The sequence below is a fragment of the Panthera pardus genome, unplaced genomic scaffold (assembly GCF_024362965.1).
Source record: "Panthera pardus isolate Hobbes unplaced genomic scaffold, ASM2436296v1 HiC_scaffold_2, whole genome shotgun sequence".
NCBI lineage: Eukaryota > Metazoa > Chordata > Mammalia > Carnivora > Felidae > Panthera > Panthera pardus.
In genome coordinates, this window is record NW_026526765.1 from 7320392 (window position 1) to 7337027 (window position 16636).

The 16636-nt window shown below is 45.7% G+C and overlaps 1 protein-coding gene across 10 annotated transcripts in view; it reads right to left on the reverse strand.

Moving 5' to 3' along the window:
- SEMA5A (semaphorin 5A) overlaps nt 1-16636 on the reverse strand; it is a 477458-nt gene that overhangs the window by 314393 nt on the left and 146429 nt on the right. For 2 of the 10 annotated variants that reach the window (XM_019450802.2, XM_053906876.1), the window contains exon 3: nt 8981-9070. The exons of the other annotated variants lie outside the window; for them this stretch is intronic. The gene's annotated coding sequence lies outside the window, so the exon portion shown is untranslated. The remainder of the gene's footprint in view (nt 1-8980; nt 9071-16636) is intronic. 10 annotated transcript variants of the gene reach the window in all.

Below are 16636 nucleotides of genomic sequence, written 5' to 3' on the forward strand. Positions count from 1 at the left end.
AGTCAGGCTCTGTGCTGACAGTGTGGGGCCTGCTTGGGATTCTCTCTCTCTTTCTCCCTCTCTCTCTGCCCCTCCCTGCCCCCCCCCAAAATACATAAACTTAAAAAAAACCGGCAATGATAAAAATACCATGGGAAGGACAATGAACTTGCATGAGGTGCTAGCTCTGGGGCAGGTATGATGTTAAGCTCTTACACCCATGCCTGGTGCCCAACAGGCACCGGAAGTGGTAGCTGTGACCCCTGTTCTCCCTCAGCAACACTCCATCACAGAGAGGGATTAGGGCACCGCCCTGCCTCGACCTCCGAGACCAAGCTCAGGCCAGCTAGGAGCTAAGAGCAAATGCTTCCCTGGCACATAGTTTTTCAGTGTGTCAGGCCCAAGCCAACACACAATCCCTTTCTGTTGACTGTGAAACACGTCCAGCAGACCCATGGCCAACCGGAACCGGCCTACGTCGAAGGCAGTCATCCCTCGCATCGCCAGGCTAACACGGTCCCCTCCTGAAGGAAAGGCAGAGAGAAATAACACAGTGCCTGGCACGTGTCTTCCCGGGGACTTGGAAAGTGACAATTAGGGAAGAGGGACACGTCCTTCCAAGCGCGAGAGCAGCTAAAAGGGGACGCGCAGCTCCACGGTAATGAGATGAAATTATATGTTTGCCACGGTAACCTAAGGAAAGCACATTTAATGAGAACGAGGTGATTTTTAGAAGTTTGTAATTTTCAGACTATAACATGTTACCTTTTTTCTCAAAATAAAGATACAGCCGTCCCGGTAAGACGCCAGGGAAGGGCATTCACAGTCTGTACTAAGACGGGGCTTCTCTGAGCAGGTCACCCTGCGAGGCTAATTCCTTGAATAGTCTTTTGCTCCAAACAGGCTTAGATCTCAACAGCAGGTCCCTCCATCCTGGATTCTGCAATTTTAACTTCTTCTGAATATAATAACGCTGTTGCCTCTTGGGGGGGGGGGGGAGGGCAGCATATTTATATCAGGGATTTTAGTGTTGCATCTCAGCACGACTGACAGTTATAGGCAGATAGTTATTTGTTCTGGTGGCTGCTCTGTGCACTTAGCAGCATCCCTGGCCTCCACTCACTCGATGTCGGCAGCGCCCCCCGACTCCACGTGTGCTGACTGAAATTGTCTCCGTTGCCAAATTGCCCCCGGTTGAGAACTTCTGGTTTATGTGGATCATGATCCCTCTCCTCTTTAGAAATTAAGCAAGCTGTCATCACCTGAAAGTTTATTTTAAAAATACACTTACATAAATCACCCAACTGACTTTGTATTGACTCCTTTCAGCAAAACTCCAAGAAAAATGAAAGCCATGTTAGTTACACCTAGTTGCTACGTTGGGGAAATGCATTAGGAAGGAATTTGCAGAGGATCAATTTCAATAAAAGTTGTTCTGATTTCATCCTAGCACCTCTGGAAAATTAAAAATATATTAGGTGATTGAATGCTAAACAAATGATTTTGCTAACCGGAAGAAGATTTAGCACAACAGGCTGATTTGGGCTTCAAAATAAAAACATTTTTGTCGCTTCTGCTTCCAAAGTCCCTGAAGCCTTCCTTTCAGTTTCCTGATGTGGGCGGAACTCTCTATAAGCTCGATCTAAATAAGCAAAACTCTGTATATAAGTGTTTGGGCAATAAATAACATTTCCCATTCACACCCACACTGCAAATGAAAAGGCTCCAGCGAACAAAAAACTAACTGTTCCTTTTAGTTTAAAAAAAAAAAAAATGCTGTCAGATAAAAAAGAAATCAAAAGAATGAAAGCTTACACAAAAAGTTTTGCTTAGGGAACAAAGTCTAACCAGTTATTAATAAAAACAGACCCAAAATAAGCTTAATGTACTTCTGTGCAGGGGAAACTGGGTTTCTTCTGGGTTTCAGACCTGCTGGAATATTTAGAAGGGGCCAGATCCACCGGCGCAATTCAGAATCCACAGAAACTCTCTGGCTTGGCTCCTTCCTGATGGCTTTCAGGACTTCCTTCGGAGACAGGACGAAGGAGGCAGGTAGGAACAAAGCCGGGGAGCTGATGGGGAGACTCAGGTAGCCAGGCCCACGCCTGCCTGCCTACAGCGCAATAGTCCGTATCAGAGGGCTGAGGTCGGTGTCAAGCATGTGCCTCTTAATTGTAAGAAGTCAGTCTACTGTGACATCTAAAACAGGGGCGCCTGAGTAGCTCACTCGGTTAAGTGCCGACTTTCAGCTCAGGTCATGTTCTGGCAGTTTGTGAGTTTGAGCTCCATGTGGGACTCTGCTGACAGCTCGGAGCCTGGAGCCTGCTTTGGATTCTATGTCTCCCCCTTTCTCTGCCTCTCTCTCTCTCTCTCTCTCAAAAATAATTAAAAAAAAAAAAACTTAAAAAAAAAACAACACAAACAGCACAACTGTAGGAGGGGATGGACAGACATCTCTTCTGCAAGGTCTGTGTGCATCGATCTTTCCACCTCTTGGCCCAATTCCACCGCATCAGATGAACTGCTCCCCCAGAGACTAAAGGCCCAGCCCAAACTGAAGGCAACATCCCACCATCCCGCACACTTCGGCACCACCAAACACGGCGTCCTTTGCACAATTGTCAGCTGCTGCTGGGTAAACAGCCCTGCCCTGTTCAAAACCCCTGGTCTCGAACCACCCCCTGGAACATAGTTTTGTCTCTGGCAAAGCACAAGGGATGAACCGTTGGCGTGGAAATGGCCAGGGTCTTAGGGGGTGTCATCATTAACCCAGCCAGCCACACTGAAGGATGTCACCTGTGGTCAAGAGACGCCCCCTCCCCCCCCCCCCCCCCAGCACAGGAGGGCCAAGATGATGAGGACAAGGTCCAGGACTCCTTCAATGCTTTCGAGAGAAAGTAGGGTGCCCTTTCACCAACAGGCTGTCGGCTAAATCCACGTCCACTCCTCCCACTGCGGAGGCTTCCCGTGGGCCTCTCTGGTCTAACCTGCATCCTCAGAGTACTAGTACTAGTACCTTTGCTGATGCCATGGGCCCCATGCCTGCTACCACACGGTTCTTCCGCTACCAAGGTTCAGGCTGGCTTTCCCTTTCCGCAGGCACACATGGGGGCCGCCCACACCAGCCCACGTGGCGGCCCCTTTCGGGGAACCGCGGGGTGCCAGTTACAGGACAGGCATCCTCATCACATGCTGCGTGTATGCCCACACAGCCTGCCCTCGTTCCGAGTTTGATCTATTCTGTTATAAGCAAGCTACGGTCACGGTCCCAAGTTCATGCGTTCCAACATGCCAAATCAGCTGTCCGCGTCAATCAGGAATCACACAGCCAACGTACTCTTTGGCATTTAGAATTCACCCATCCCTTGCCCTGAGCAAACAACACTGTGAGGTGGTTTGTGCAGTCCCTTGGCACAAGAGACAGGAAATGAGTCAAGAACCCACTGAATTTGAGGAGGAAGGGGTGGGGAGGGGTGAAATCACTGCAGCTGAGAAGGCCAAGGCTCACCCGGGGTCAAGGATCCCACAAGCGAATGTTAAGACCAGCTGAGTGAGTGGGGGCCTGGCTCCTACAGGGCGCACTCGGTCTTCCTGCTCACACTGGTTTTACACTTGGGGCCACAAGTCCAAACAGCCTGGGCCACCCCCAGGAACATAGTTTTGCTTCCAGCAAGTCACAAAGGATGAACCATGAGCGGGGAAACGGCCAGGGTCTTAGGAGGTATCATCGTTAACCCAGCCCGCCCCACTGAAGGATGTCACCTGTGGTCAACAGACGGCCCTCCAACACAGCAGGGCAAAGAGGACGATGACACAGTCCAGGCACTTCCAGGTCATAGGTAAGAATGAGTTAAGCAAGTGAAGGTCTATCTCTAGATAATTCTCAAACGGGAGGAAGAGCAAAGTCTTAGGAAACACAGGAGGAGGACATCCCTCTGAATGGAGGGAGAAGACAGAAGCTACGGCTTCCGCAGGGGCTCAAATTACAGTGTTCAGAAAAGCAGGAATGAACGATCCAGGAATTCGAAGTGCGGGCCGCGTTCAGGGCTGGAAGGAGCGTATCTTGAATGAATCTGTGGTATCTCTTTACCATAGTATCAGATGTTCAAGGCACTGAACAGGAAATGGGATTAAACGAAGAATCAATAAAACAATAACCTTACGTTAATGCACAGTGTTCGAGTAAATAGATGCTCCTGACCTTTTTCAAAACCAGTAACTGAACATTTTATTCTTTGGGAAATGAAGTGAAATTAAAGCTTTCTTGTTATTGTGTTGAGTCTATAAGGAGAATCAGGATGTTCCCCAAACATAACGCATCTTCAATTGTTACATTTTTTGTAAAAGTTGGATCCTTTTTATATTATTTTAACCCACGTAACTTTGCCAACTCTCATTCAAAAAAAGATTTAACATAAATGAATTAGAGAAACATTTTGGGAACGTGTTAATGAAAACACTGACTGCCCTTACATACAGAGGGACCACTGGCTGCCACCTTCAGGTAACTGAATATGAAGTTGGCTCTGTTACTCATAGATTTTTATCATATCTGAACTAAGATGGAATTTTATGACTATACAAAATGACCTCATGATATACACTGGGAAAAACCAAACATTAAATGATTTTATACATTTCAGTAATGGTTCGGCTCCAGTGACCTTGTTTCATATCTGTCTTCAAAGGGAATTGTTATTACAGTTTTGCCTTTTCCCCCTTGTTTAGCTCCAGATCGCCTGGAGGAACCATAAAAATAAATGAAGTCCATTAGATAAAATTATTATTTACACAAAGGCAATATTAATTTGATCTGTCAGCAGGTTTTAAAACTAAGTGAAAGTTCACTCAATCTACTTCTGTGCTAGGTAAAGCAACCAGAGGCAAGAACGAAAGGAAAGGGAAAGGAAAGGAGAGGGGAGGGGAGGGGAGGGGAGGGGGAGGGGGAGGGAAGGGAAGGGAAGGGAAGGGAAGGAAGGAAGGAAGGAAGGAAGGAAGGAAGGAAGGAAGGGAGGGAGGAGAGAGAGAGAAAGGGAGAAAGAAAGGAAAGAAGGAAGGAAGGGGGAGGGAGGAAGGGAGGGAAAGAAAGAAAAGTAAAAGAAGGAAGGAAGGGAGAAAGAAGGAAAGAGAAAGAAAGAAAGAAAGAAAGAAAGAAAGAAAGAAAGAAAGAAAGAAAGAAAGAGGGAGGGAGGGAGGGAGGCAAGGGGGTAAAGAAGAAAAAATAATGGGCCCTTCAAGGCAGCACAACTACATCAACAATTTCTAAAAGATTTATCCAGAGATATTTCCTCAAGGCAGGAAATTCATATGGACACAATAAGAAATCAAGTGAAAAATGACCCACAGTGGATCAACTATTCTTCACAGCTCCCATTGGTTTTTAGTTCAGCTAAGCAGGACTCGGGGCACCACTTTCTTCCTTGTTAACCAGAAGGCGCAACAGCTAAGGCAACATGCGACAGTACAACATAGTACACAACACACACACACAACATGCAGTAGTACACAACCGTAGCAGGAGAGAAGGATCCGCCCTTGTGTTTTCATGACTGATCTTCACTCATCACCTCCTGACTGCCACCCTGGTGAATTCATGCAGCTGGGTATCTCCAGGGCATTCGTGCCCACTGACTTTTCCCTTCAAGATCTCCCCAAACCCCCACTTCCTTGGTTGCCTTAACACTCCAATCTCCCTATGTCCTTGTACATCCACAGTTCTGACTTCTCGGTCTTCCCTTTAAATGAAGGTGCATCCCAATCTCTGCCGAACGTTCATTTCTTCTCACCCTGCACATTCTCAGTGGCCTGTGTTGTCAAACCCACACAACTTTACACACCTTCTATAACCTGGGGACTTCCAAATCTAAAACTCTCTTTGAGACCTCTGTACATAATAAGGACACAAATCAAAATATATGCCTTCACATTGATAGGGCAGAGGTATCTCATCGAAAGGTGACCTGATTATCTGTCTTTACCAACTGTCTCCTTCATGTCTATTTCCTCTCACGGTTAACTACACCATTCACTCAGATACCCAGCCCATCATGAGGACTCACCTGCCATTTCTCCCTCCGTCATCTTCCCAAAGCCCCCTGACATTTTGTCACCGCATCCTGACAACCCTTCCCCATCCAGAGTCATGCCCCTCCACCCCACCGTAACCAACCCCCTCTATTTCTCACCTCTGAGACGTCAGATGTATCTTGACGGGTTCCCCTTCCTCCTGCTTCATCTTCAAGTTCACATTCCCCACCTGGCCCCACTGTACATCAACACTCATTTCTCTTATAGCCTTTATCACTGGAAGCCTCCGTTATCTGTGTCTCTGCCTCGTTCGAAACCAGGCTGTAGAAAATCTCAACCTCTGGACAATACAGGACAGAGTATGGATGAACAATCACTGCCTGAGAAATGACTTAATGGGAAGAAACGATGCGAATCCACACACACCCCTCTACCTTCCTTACAATATTTATGCCCCTATCAACATGCTGTTCACGTTCTCTTTTTGTCTGTGACTCCGCTCTTCGTTGTCACAGATGTTTTATTCCTCTATTAAAATTCTCTTAACATCTGGTCCAAATACAAGGATTCCCATGGTTTTGAGAAATGTCCTTTCTAAATGTCATAATTTTCCAATTAATGGTCAAAGGGATGAAGGGATTACTAGAGGCAGACCAGCTGAGAGAGGAAGTCTCCTGGGCCTAAAAGCACGAAAGCACATGGAAGATATAACCAAAGCGTGTGAGCCCTGAGGGGTTCGACTGAATTCCTCTGGAACGCCAGAATTCCTTGGAAGCACTTGAAAAGTCAAAGGACAGGAAAAGGAGGATATTATCATTTATAGAAGAAATGAATTCATCAAATTCATTTTCCTAGGGTGAAAAACCAACTGCTTTGAAATATTATCAGATACATTTACAGATAACGGGCTGCTGGTACACTTGGAAAAAATGAGCATTATTTAATGCAAAGGCTCCTGATTTGTTGCTTTCAGATTTTAGCTGGGAACGACCCTTGTGTATGATATCCACCAACAACTATTGGGCCCAATCGATCAGACATGTCATAGTTGATACATCTGAGTTTATTCAAAGCTGTCACCGTCTTCAGTATTAAAAAAAAACAAAAGCAAAAACGAACACACAGAAACAGCAGAACTTGAGAGCTCTGCAATAATACCTCCCCTTATCCATGGTTCCACTTTCCACAATTCCAGCTACCCATGGTCAGAAGCAAATGATCTTCCTTCTGACGTGTCGTCAGAAGGTCAAGAGCAGCCTACACTACATCACTGTGCCTATGGCATTCACATCACTGCATCTCATCACGTGGGCATTTCACCACCTCACATTATCACAAGAAGAAGGCTGAGTAACAGTACAAGGGATTTTGAGAGAGACCACATTCACATAACTTTTATTACAGTACGTTATTAGAATCATTCTTACTATTAGCTACTGTTGTTAATCTCTTACTATGCCTAATTTATAAACTGAATTTGCCATAGAAGTGGATTATAAAAACACAGGATATATGGAGTTCACTACTGTTTGTGGTTTCAGGCATTGACTGGGGGCCTTAGAACGTATCTGCAGAAGGAAGGGGGCACTACTCTAATTGCCATTTTGAGGGTCAGTTGATTAAACACAAGAAAAAGAAATCATCGCTAAAAGTAAAAAATACTGAGACATATATCAAAATCAAGGATTCCAGCGGCGCCTGGATGGCTCAGCTAAGTGTCTGACACTTGGTTTCGGCTCAGCTCATGATCTCATGGGTTTGTGAGTTCAAGCCCCGAGTCAGGCTTCATGCTGTCAGCACAAAGCCTGCCTGGGATTCTCTCTCTCTGTCTCTCTCTCTCTCTCTCTCAAAAAAAAATAATAAATAATAATAATAAAAAAGATTCCACCAATCAGGGGAGCCGGGTGGCTCAGTCAGTTAAGCATCCGACTCCTGATCTCAGTTCAGGTCATGATCTCAAGGTTTGTGACGTCCAGCCCTAAGTCAAGCTCTTTGCTGACAGTGTAGAGCCTGCTTAGGATTCTCTCCCTCTCTCTCTGCCCCTACCCCCACTCGTCCATACACTCTCTCTCCTCTCTCTCAAGATAAATAAACATTTAAATATATATTTATATAAATACATACATATATATGAAAATATATATATATATATATATATATATATATATATATATATGGAGAGAGAGAGAGAGAGAGAGAGAGAGAGAGGGAGAGGCACCTGGATGACTCAGTCAGCTAAGCATACTACCTCAGCTTAGGTCATGATCTCACCGTTCATGAGTTCAAGCCCAGCATCAGGCTCTGTGCTGACAGCTCAGAGCCTGAAGCCTGTTTCAGATTCTGTGTCTCTCTCTCTCTCTGCCCCTCCCCACTCACATTCTGTCTCTGTCTCTCAAAAATGAATAAATGTTAAAAAAATTTTTAAATATATATACATGCAAAGATTGTACCAATCAGAGAATAATAAAATTTAAGAGAAAGTTCTATGTTTATGTAGAGTTTAGTCTTTTTTCCCTGAAATAAACCTGTAAAATACGTATTATCAGTCTTTCCTATTCCACAGAGATGGAGACTCAAGGCGGCCCCACCGACAAATGGGAGAGCTAAAACTTTTCACAGGTGAGTCCTTGGCCTCAAAGCCCAGGGTCATCTTGCTATGCCAAAGATACCATCCCTGTCTTTCCCGTATTTCTGCACTGACTGCTTATTGACTAGGGATTGGGAGCCGTGGGAAACTTGGCTGAAGAAATCAGCCAGCTGACTTGGTGTGGGGCGTTGAGTATGCGTTTCCTTGGGGACAAAAATTGCACGAAATAACTGGCAGCAACATCGTTCACTGATCCTAGAGTCACGGACCTCACTGAGCAAGATTTAGCCCAGCCAACGATGAAAGCACTAGCCTCTGGACAACCTTCCCGGGGTCTTGTGTCATCCTCTGGCCGCCACCCTGCCCCCTCCTGGGGGGCTCACCCACCAGCTGGCGAGTCTCCGAGGTTCCTCCACCTGTCCCCCAAACTGCGACCTCCGTCTGCTTTGCACTTCTACTTGAGTGACAGAGAATTACCTGCAACCAAACGTGGACCAAAAGGAACACTGATTCTCGCCTTCCCCACATCTGCTTCCTGAATTCCCCGTCACTGCCAGAGGCATTTTGTTTTCTGTGATTTCCCCATAGAAGGCTGTGAGCCATCAGTGAACCCCGCGAATGGACCACACACCTGTCTTCCTCTCTCGCCTCCACGGCTGAAGTCCCAGGTTAAGCGACTTCATCTCTCACCTGGACTCAGCGGGAGCCTTCTCTAGTCGGTCTTGGGGCTTTTCACTCTTGCCCGCTCGAAAGTCCATACTCTATGTTGTAACCGGAGTGATCTTTGTAAAGAATCCAAAAACGGCTTAGAAGCAGAGAGCACAATGGTGGTAGCCAGGGACCAGGGGTGGCGGGAGAAATAGGGAGATGTTGACCAAGGGGTACAAAGTTTCAGGCGTGCCTCGTGGCTCAGTGGGCTGAGCATCTGACTCTTGATTTCAGCTCAGGTCATAATCCCAGGGTCATGGGATCGAGCCCCACGTTGGGCTCTGCGCTGAGCCGGGGGCCTCCTCAATATTCTCTCTTTCTCCCTCTGCCCCCTCCCCTGTTCTCTTTCTCTCTCTCCCTCACTAAAAAATTAAATTAAATTAAATTAAATTAAATTAAATTAAATTAAATAATTTTTAAAAAGGGGTACAAAGTTTCAGTTAGGCAAAATGAATGCGCTGGGAGATCTCATGTACAAATGGTGGTTGTGTTAACAATACAGTATTGTATACTTGAAATTTGCTAGTAGAATAGATCTTAAATGTCCTCACCACACACACACACACACACACACTAAGGTAGCTATGTAAGGTGATGTATGTGTCACTTAGCTTGATTGTGACAATCACTTCACAATATGTATATATATATATATATCTAAACATCACATTGAACATCACAAAAATATACAATTTCTGTCATTATATCTCAAAAAAGCTGGAAATAACAACTATAACAAAATATTTATGTATTCTTAAAGGAAAGTATGTAGCTGCCATAAAACTACATAAAAAGGAAAAAGAGTTAATCCGATTAGGTATTTTTTCCGTTTACAGCCCTGAAATACCTCCCTTCACAACCTCTCGAAAACGCGCACCCTGGACACTAACCAAAAAGCAGCCATTTATGGTCGGCCCCACCCACTCCCCCCCACTCCAGCACCTTCCCCACACTCCTGTGCCCCGTGCTCAGGCCACACACGTGTATACACACACACACACACACACACACACACACACTCACACGCACGACCTCCTCCTTTTACGCACCAAGCTCATGGCCTTTCGGACAACATCTGCTGGCATGTGAGCCCCGAGGCCCTTTCTCTAGGTCCTTCCCAACTGCCTCCTTCTCACTCAGATGTCACCCACTCAGAAAGGAGTCCCCCACCAGGCCAGCCAGAGCATCTGTGTCTTACTCTCCACCAGATTCTGGGATTTTTCTCTCCATGTCACCTAAAACTACCTGAAATCACTCCACCGACATATTTGTTTATGGCCTATTTAACCCACAAGGATATAAGCCTTGAGCCAAGCCTTAGTCTTGCTCATCTGATGTCCCCAGGGCCTAGAAGAGAGTATGACATAGAATATTACTGACTGACTGACTAGGTACTAGAGGGGATACAGACTAAGACAGTCTTTGTCCAAGTGATGGAAGACGTTGTTGTTTAGACCCAACTACTCTCTGCCAGTGCCACTGAATGGCGCTTACAGCAAGTTTCAGGAGAATTTCTGCGGAAAACTACAAGTTCACCGGCAGGAAATCAGCCTATTAGGGGAGATTTCACAATCACAAGTCAATAAAGACCCTGAATCCGCTGCCACAAAAGCATCGAATGATTAGCACATAATGTGACACTATGAAATTCAGACATGCTGGGAACATATGGTTATTTTATTCTTCAGTTCATTAGCCTGAAATGCGGAAAGGTCCTTCGGGACGTGACAGGAAAGGTCTCCATGGTTGAAAAATAATCCCTAATTGTTTTGAATTCCTGTATTTCAAAATATCAAAAGCCAGGCGATGGTGGATAGATGTTCAGGAAAACACAAAAGGAACAATTTGGAAGCGTGAGTCCAGAAAAAGGACCGTCAGACTGCATCAGTTTGGCAAATCCCTCCCCAACAGGGAGGGGGGTTGGACAGGACTGCAGGAGATCTGGCTGCCGGCTTCTGCCCTGCAAAAGGTTAAGGACTCTTCCTGCAGCGCTCCTCTGCCTAACATACCCCAGCCCTGCCCTACGCACCCGCGTAGGGAGGCACATTGCGGAGAGCTTGGCACAAACCCAGATCCCCTGGGTCCCAACTAGCTCCAACGTGAGCCTCAAGTTCCATCATCTGTAACACGGAGATAAAAACCATGGCTTAAGATTACATGAGTTAATTTGAAATGATGTAGAGTTGTCCCTAGCTATTAGGAAACACTAAAAAACACCAAAAAAGTCTTAATAAATATGAACAAATAAGAACTATTAAAAAAAAGAAAAAGAAAAATGGGGGCCTGGGTGGCTTGGTCAGTGGAGTATCGGACTCCTGATTTCGGCTCAGGTCATGATCCCAGAGGCCAAGCTCAGGGTGGAGATTCTCTCTCTCTCTCTCCCGCTGCCCTCTCCCCTGCTCATGCTCTCTCTATATTTAAAAAATTAAAAATTAATTTAAAAAAAGATGAAAGTTCTTTAAGTCTTGTAAAAGCGGAAGAGTGGGCTCAGTCAGAAGAGCAGGTGACTGTGGCTGTCGGGGTCATGAGTTCGAGCCCCACGTTGAGTAGAGAGATTACTCAAACAAGTTTAAGATAAAACCTTTAAAAAGTAAAACAGAATAAAATAATAATAAAAGAAAATAAAATGTACAATAAATAAAATCGCATGATTTCTGTTTACATGTTTGCAGGGACAAAGAAACCAGCAGTCGTTCCGAAACAGTGGAGGTATTTTATACGTAGCTTGAAAATCCAACAAGCATTTATTTATTTATTTATTTATTTATTTATTTATTTTTATTTATTTACTTATTTTATATAATTTAAAGTCAGTAAAAATATCCAGGTTTAAAATAAATGAGCAAGGTGAGATTAGCTTCATGGATTGACTCACGAGACTGGAGCCCTGAGGTGCATCCTTGGATTCTGACTGGCTGGATGCAGGGGGAGGACACCACGGGGAGAAGGGTAGCTGCAGGGCAGGGGCAGGGCAGGTTTAAAGGAGGGAGGGTTAGAAGGTAGAAACGGTGGCGGTGGCGGGGCAGGGGCCGACTTCCCAGAAGTATTCTCCACGCAGCCAGGAAACTCCCAGTGTCATTTCAAGCCCAGTGAGGAAGAGCCAGGCACGCGGGCATGAACCGTGAGTCAGTGACAGACATTTCTAAGACGCGGACCGCCCACTCCTCCCCTTTTGAGATTCCTCTCGGCCGGGGACAAAACCAAATTCACCCCTGCCTAAGGAAATGAAATCGGTTTTATCAGCCTTCCACCGATAAACCGTATTATGCCAAGCTCTCCGCTCACACTGCAGAGAAGCGCTCGGGAACGCGGGCCCTGACCAGTGCTCTCCGACCCCACACGGCCAGCCTGGCCTCCAGCCTCCGAGCTGCCACTTTAGCCTGGTGAATAACACGCCCCCGGCAATTCATCAGAGCACGGTTAACACGCCCGTTTGTTTCCTCGATAAGCGATGGATCGTGTTTCCGGTCGAGCGCGTAGAGGAAAGTGAAGTGCTTTCTCTAACATCCCAGGTGGGAGGCAAATCCGATGCTTAATCTCGCTGTCCCGGAAAATTCCTGCGGTTCTCTCTGGTTACGACCACAGCCCCACAAAGAGCGGTTAGCGGCGGAGAGGAGGCTGCAGGTGGCGGGGCTGTGCTTTTATGCACAAACACTTCATTCTGGAAAATCAGACGTTCCGGGGCACAGAACTCCCGGTCTGAGGAAACCTTGTCGCCGAGGAGCACGGACAGATCTACCTAGGTTGGTAACTAATCTCACAGATCACGACGACTGGCAAGTTGTGGAACAAAGCTGCTTACTTGAGAAGTCCGAAAAGAGTTGGTTCCTACCTGGTGGAATCCAGGGTTGCTTTGACTGCCATTTTTAAAACACAAGCAGGAGGCAGTTGGTGGGAAATTTTAAGGGGCCTAAAAGTATTCATACACGGGCGCCTGGGTGGCTCAGTCGGTTAAGCACCGGCTTCGGCTCAGGTCATGATCTCACGGTTCGTGAGTTCGAGTCCCGTGTCGAGCTCTGTGCTGACAGCTCAGAGCCTGGAGCCTGCTTCGAATCTGTGTCTCCCTCTCTCTCTGCTCCTTCCCCACTCGTGTTCTGTCCCTGTCTTGCAAAAATAAATACACATTAAAAAAACTTTTCTCTTTAAAAAAAGCATTCATATGCTTTACCAGACATTCTCCAAAGGAATTCATCTTTTATGTCAACGAAGATTTACATTGAAATATGCTCCTCCTAGTCTGAGTGTTATGTGTTACAATCATGATTTGGAAGCTTAGAGAGAAGGAAATGGTTCTATACAAATTAACTATATCAGGAAGACAGGATATTATTTTTCAAAATTTTCTTAACATTTACTTATTTTTGAGAGAGAAAGAAGGAGACACAGAATCCCAAGCAAGCTCCAGGCTCCGAGCTGTCAGCAAAGAACCTGATGCGGGGCTCGAACCCATAAACCCTGAGACTGTGACCTGAGCCCAAGTCGGACGCTTCACTGACAGAGCCACTCAGGTGCCCCAGACAGGGTATTAATTTTAAGAGAAAATTTAAGGCCATGAGAAATACTCAAGGTATATAATATTAAGTGTATTGGCAGAAAAATCAACTCTTGGGTATGGCATGTAAATAAATGCACACACCCGGAGGAAGGGTGCACCCACAATGCACGCTCACATGCTTGCACACACACACAAACATACTCTCAGAGTGAAACCAAAACATAGAGACACTAAAAGCCTGGTCTCCGTGTCTGACTGTACATTGGACACAAATCCCAACTCTGCCTCTCGCTGGCTGTGTGTCCTCTATTTCCATCTTCGGGTGGGCATAACCTTTGTGCCTTTCTCATAAGGTTTGTGAAGATGTACTGTTCTCATCGATGTGAAACACTTTGAACAATGCCAGGCCCACAGTCAGCGCTCAATAATTATGAGATATGACAATGTGGATCTTCATTGTTACGATCAGCCTCTGGAAGAAAATACACCCAATCGTTAGAACGTTCCGAGGTATGCGGCTCTGCGTGATTGCTTAATACTTTGGGGGATTGTTTCTGCAAGTTTGCTGCAAAGGGGAACGTGTGATTATTATCACCAGCAGAAAATTATACGTATTATTTGCTAAGAAAATGCTACAGAGAAGAGTCAAGAGGAATCGAGGATGTGAGCCCCCTCGCTGATTCATTTCCATCCCCCCAGGGCAGAAGAAGCTCTCTACCTATTAAGACCAGTCTTGACACTCTTGTTACACATAGTCATGCTTGAAAACACCAGCAAGAACAGGAGAGATGGGGTCAAAGACAGCCTCTAATTACTTTTAAAAGGCCCAGAATTCTTTTATCTGATCAGAGCTCGGGGGCCCTCAGGTTCAGGAACACCCTGTGGGATACGGGTGGTCCTATTCTAAGGGGAGAGCTGATCAGTGCTATAATCCCCAGAGAAAAATCAAATAGAACAAGATGCTATGCCCAGCTTCTCTAGAGCTAACTCCACATAGCCGATGACTTCACTCACAACAGGAAACCAGAATTTAAATTTCAATTTTTCACCTAAGCTACACACTGACTGAAGACGCTTTGACCAAAGCAAGCACAGAACCAAACAAATCAAGAAAAACAAAATGATGCTCCGAAACTTAGAAAAAAATATGACATCAAAGGCCAGATCAAATGATGGGTGTCGGTGGGGGTCATCCATAACTTTCTTTTTATTTTTAATTTTTTTTAATGTTTATATATTTTTGAGAGAGAGACAGCACGAGCGGGCGGGGGAGGAGCAGAGAGAGAGAGGGAGACACAGAACCTGAAGCAGGTTCCAGGCTCTGAGCTGACAGCACAGAGACCGACGCGGGGCCCGAACTCACAGACCGTGAGATCATGACCTGAGCCAAAGACGGACACTTAGCCGGCTTAGCCACCCAGGCGCCCCTATAACTTTCTAAGTGGAACTCAGAGCTAAGGTGTGCAGAAGTGACATCGCCAGACTCTTCATTAATCTCGTGAGTTTCCTCTACATGCCATAGTCAACATAAAACACGATGAGCTCATGACCCTTCCAAAGCTTAGTTTATCGTCCGACATTTTTCTCTGGTCGTTAATGGTGATTCTCACAGACCAGAACAGGAGAGGTTATGGAAAGAGGCCAGAGTGCAGACACATTGAGGAAACCATATCCTCACAGATGAGAGTCATGGTAGAGCAGAATCCAGCATGGCCTAGAATACCAAAGAACTCCAACTTAGGTGTGCCAGAGACCAACCCCTTAGCCTCCAGGAGAGAAGTCTCCCCAGTTTACCAAATTACCCACACAAATGTTACCGTTTTTGCATGCAGCGACACGAAAACCTTTTGAAAAACTATGACAGCTTGAGAATCACAGACGTGGGTTCAATCCAGACAAGAAATGATGATTCAGAGAACTTAACCTTCTAGCCCACAGTTACTGTCAGTCTAGAAATCACTGCCAGAACTTGAATTCACTTGGGTTTGACTCAAAAACCACTGTGCAATCCCATGTCCCCAGTGCTTTAGGTTGAATGACAATTTTGTAACTATATTATACCAACACCAACAGAGAAAGCCCTACATTTTTTTTTAATGTTTATTTTTGAGAGAGAGAAAGAGAGGAGGGGAGGGGCAGAGAGAGAAGGAGACACAGAATCTGAAGCAGGATCCAGGCTCTGAGCCGTCAGCACAGAGCCCGGCGCGGGGCTCGAACTCACGGACTGTGAGATCACGACCTGAGCCGAAGACGGACGCTTCATTGACTGAGCCACCCAGGCGCCCCAGAAAGCACCACAGTTTTAAACTTCATAAAGTGTAAGCTACATTTCAAACGTATGCTGCTACCAAAGATTTGTCTCTCTGTAAAAATTCCAGTGACACAGCAGTTCCAGTCCTAGGTATAAACCGAAGAAAAATAAAAATAGATGTCCACGTAAAACCTTGTACACAAATGGTAATAACAACACTATTCGTGATGGTCAAAAAAATCCGAAATGATCCAAATGCCCATCAATTAACAAGCGGTGAGTGAATCAAGAAGTGTGCTATACCCTACAATGTAATATTATTGAGCTAGAAAAAGGAACAAAGTGCTGCCACAGGTCACAACATGGATGAACCCTGAAAACATGAGGCTGAGGGAAAGAAACCAGCCACCAAAGGCCACATATCGGGCAACTGCATTTGTACGAAATGTTTCCAAGAGGCAAATCCATAGAGATGGAATCTAGATCAGTGGTTGCGTGGGGGTTAAGGAGAGAAGGGATGGGGAGTTTTGCTGACAGGTAGGCGTTTTATTTGGGGGGTGATGAAAATATTCTAAAATTAGATGGTGGC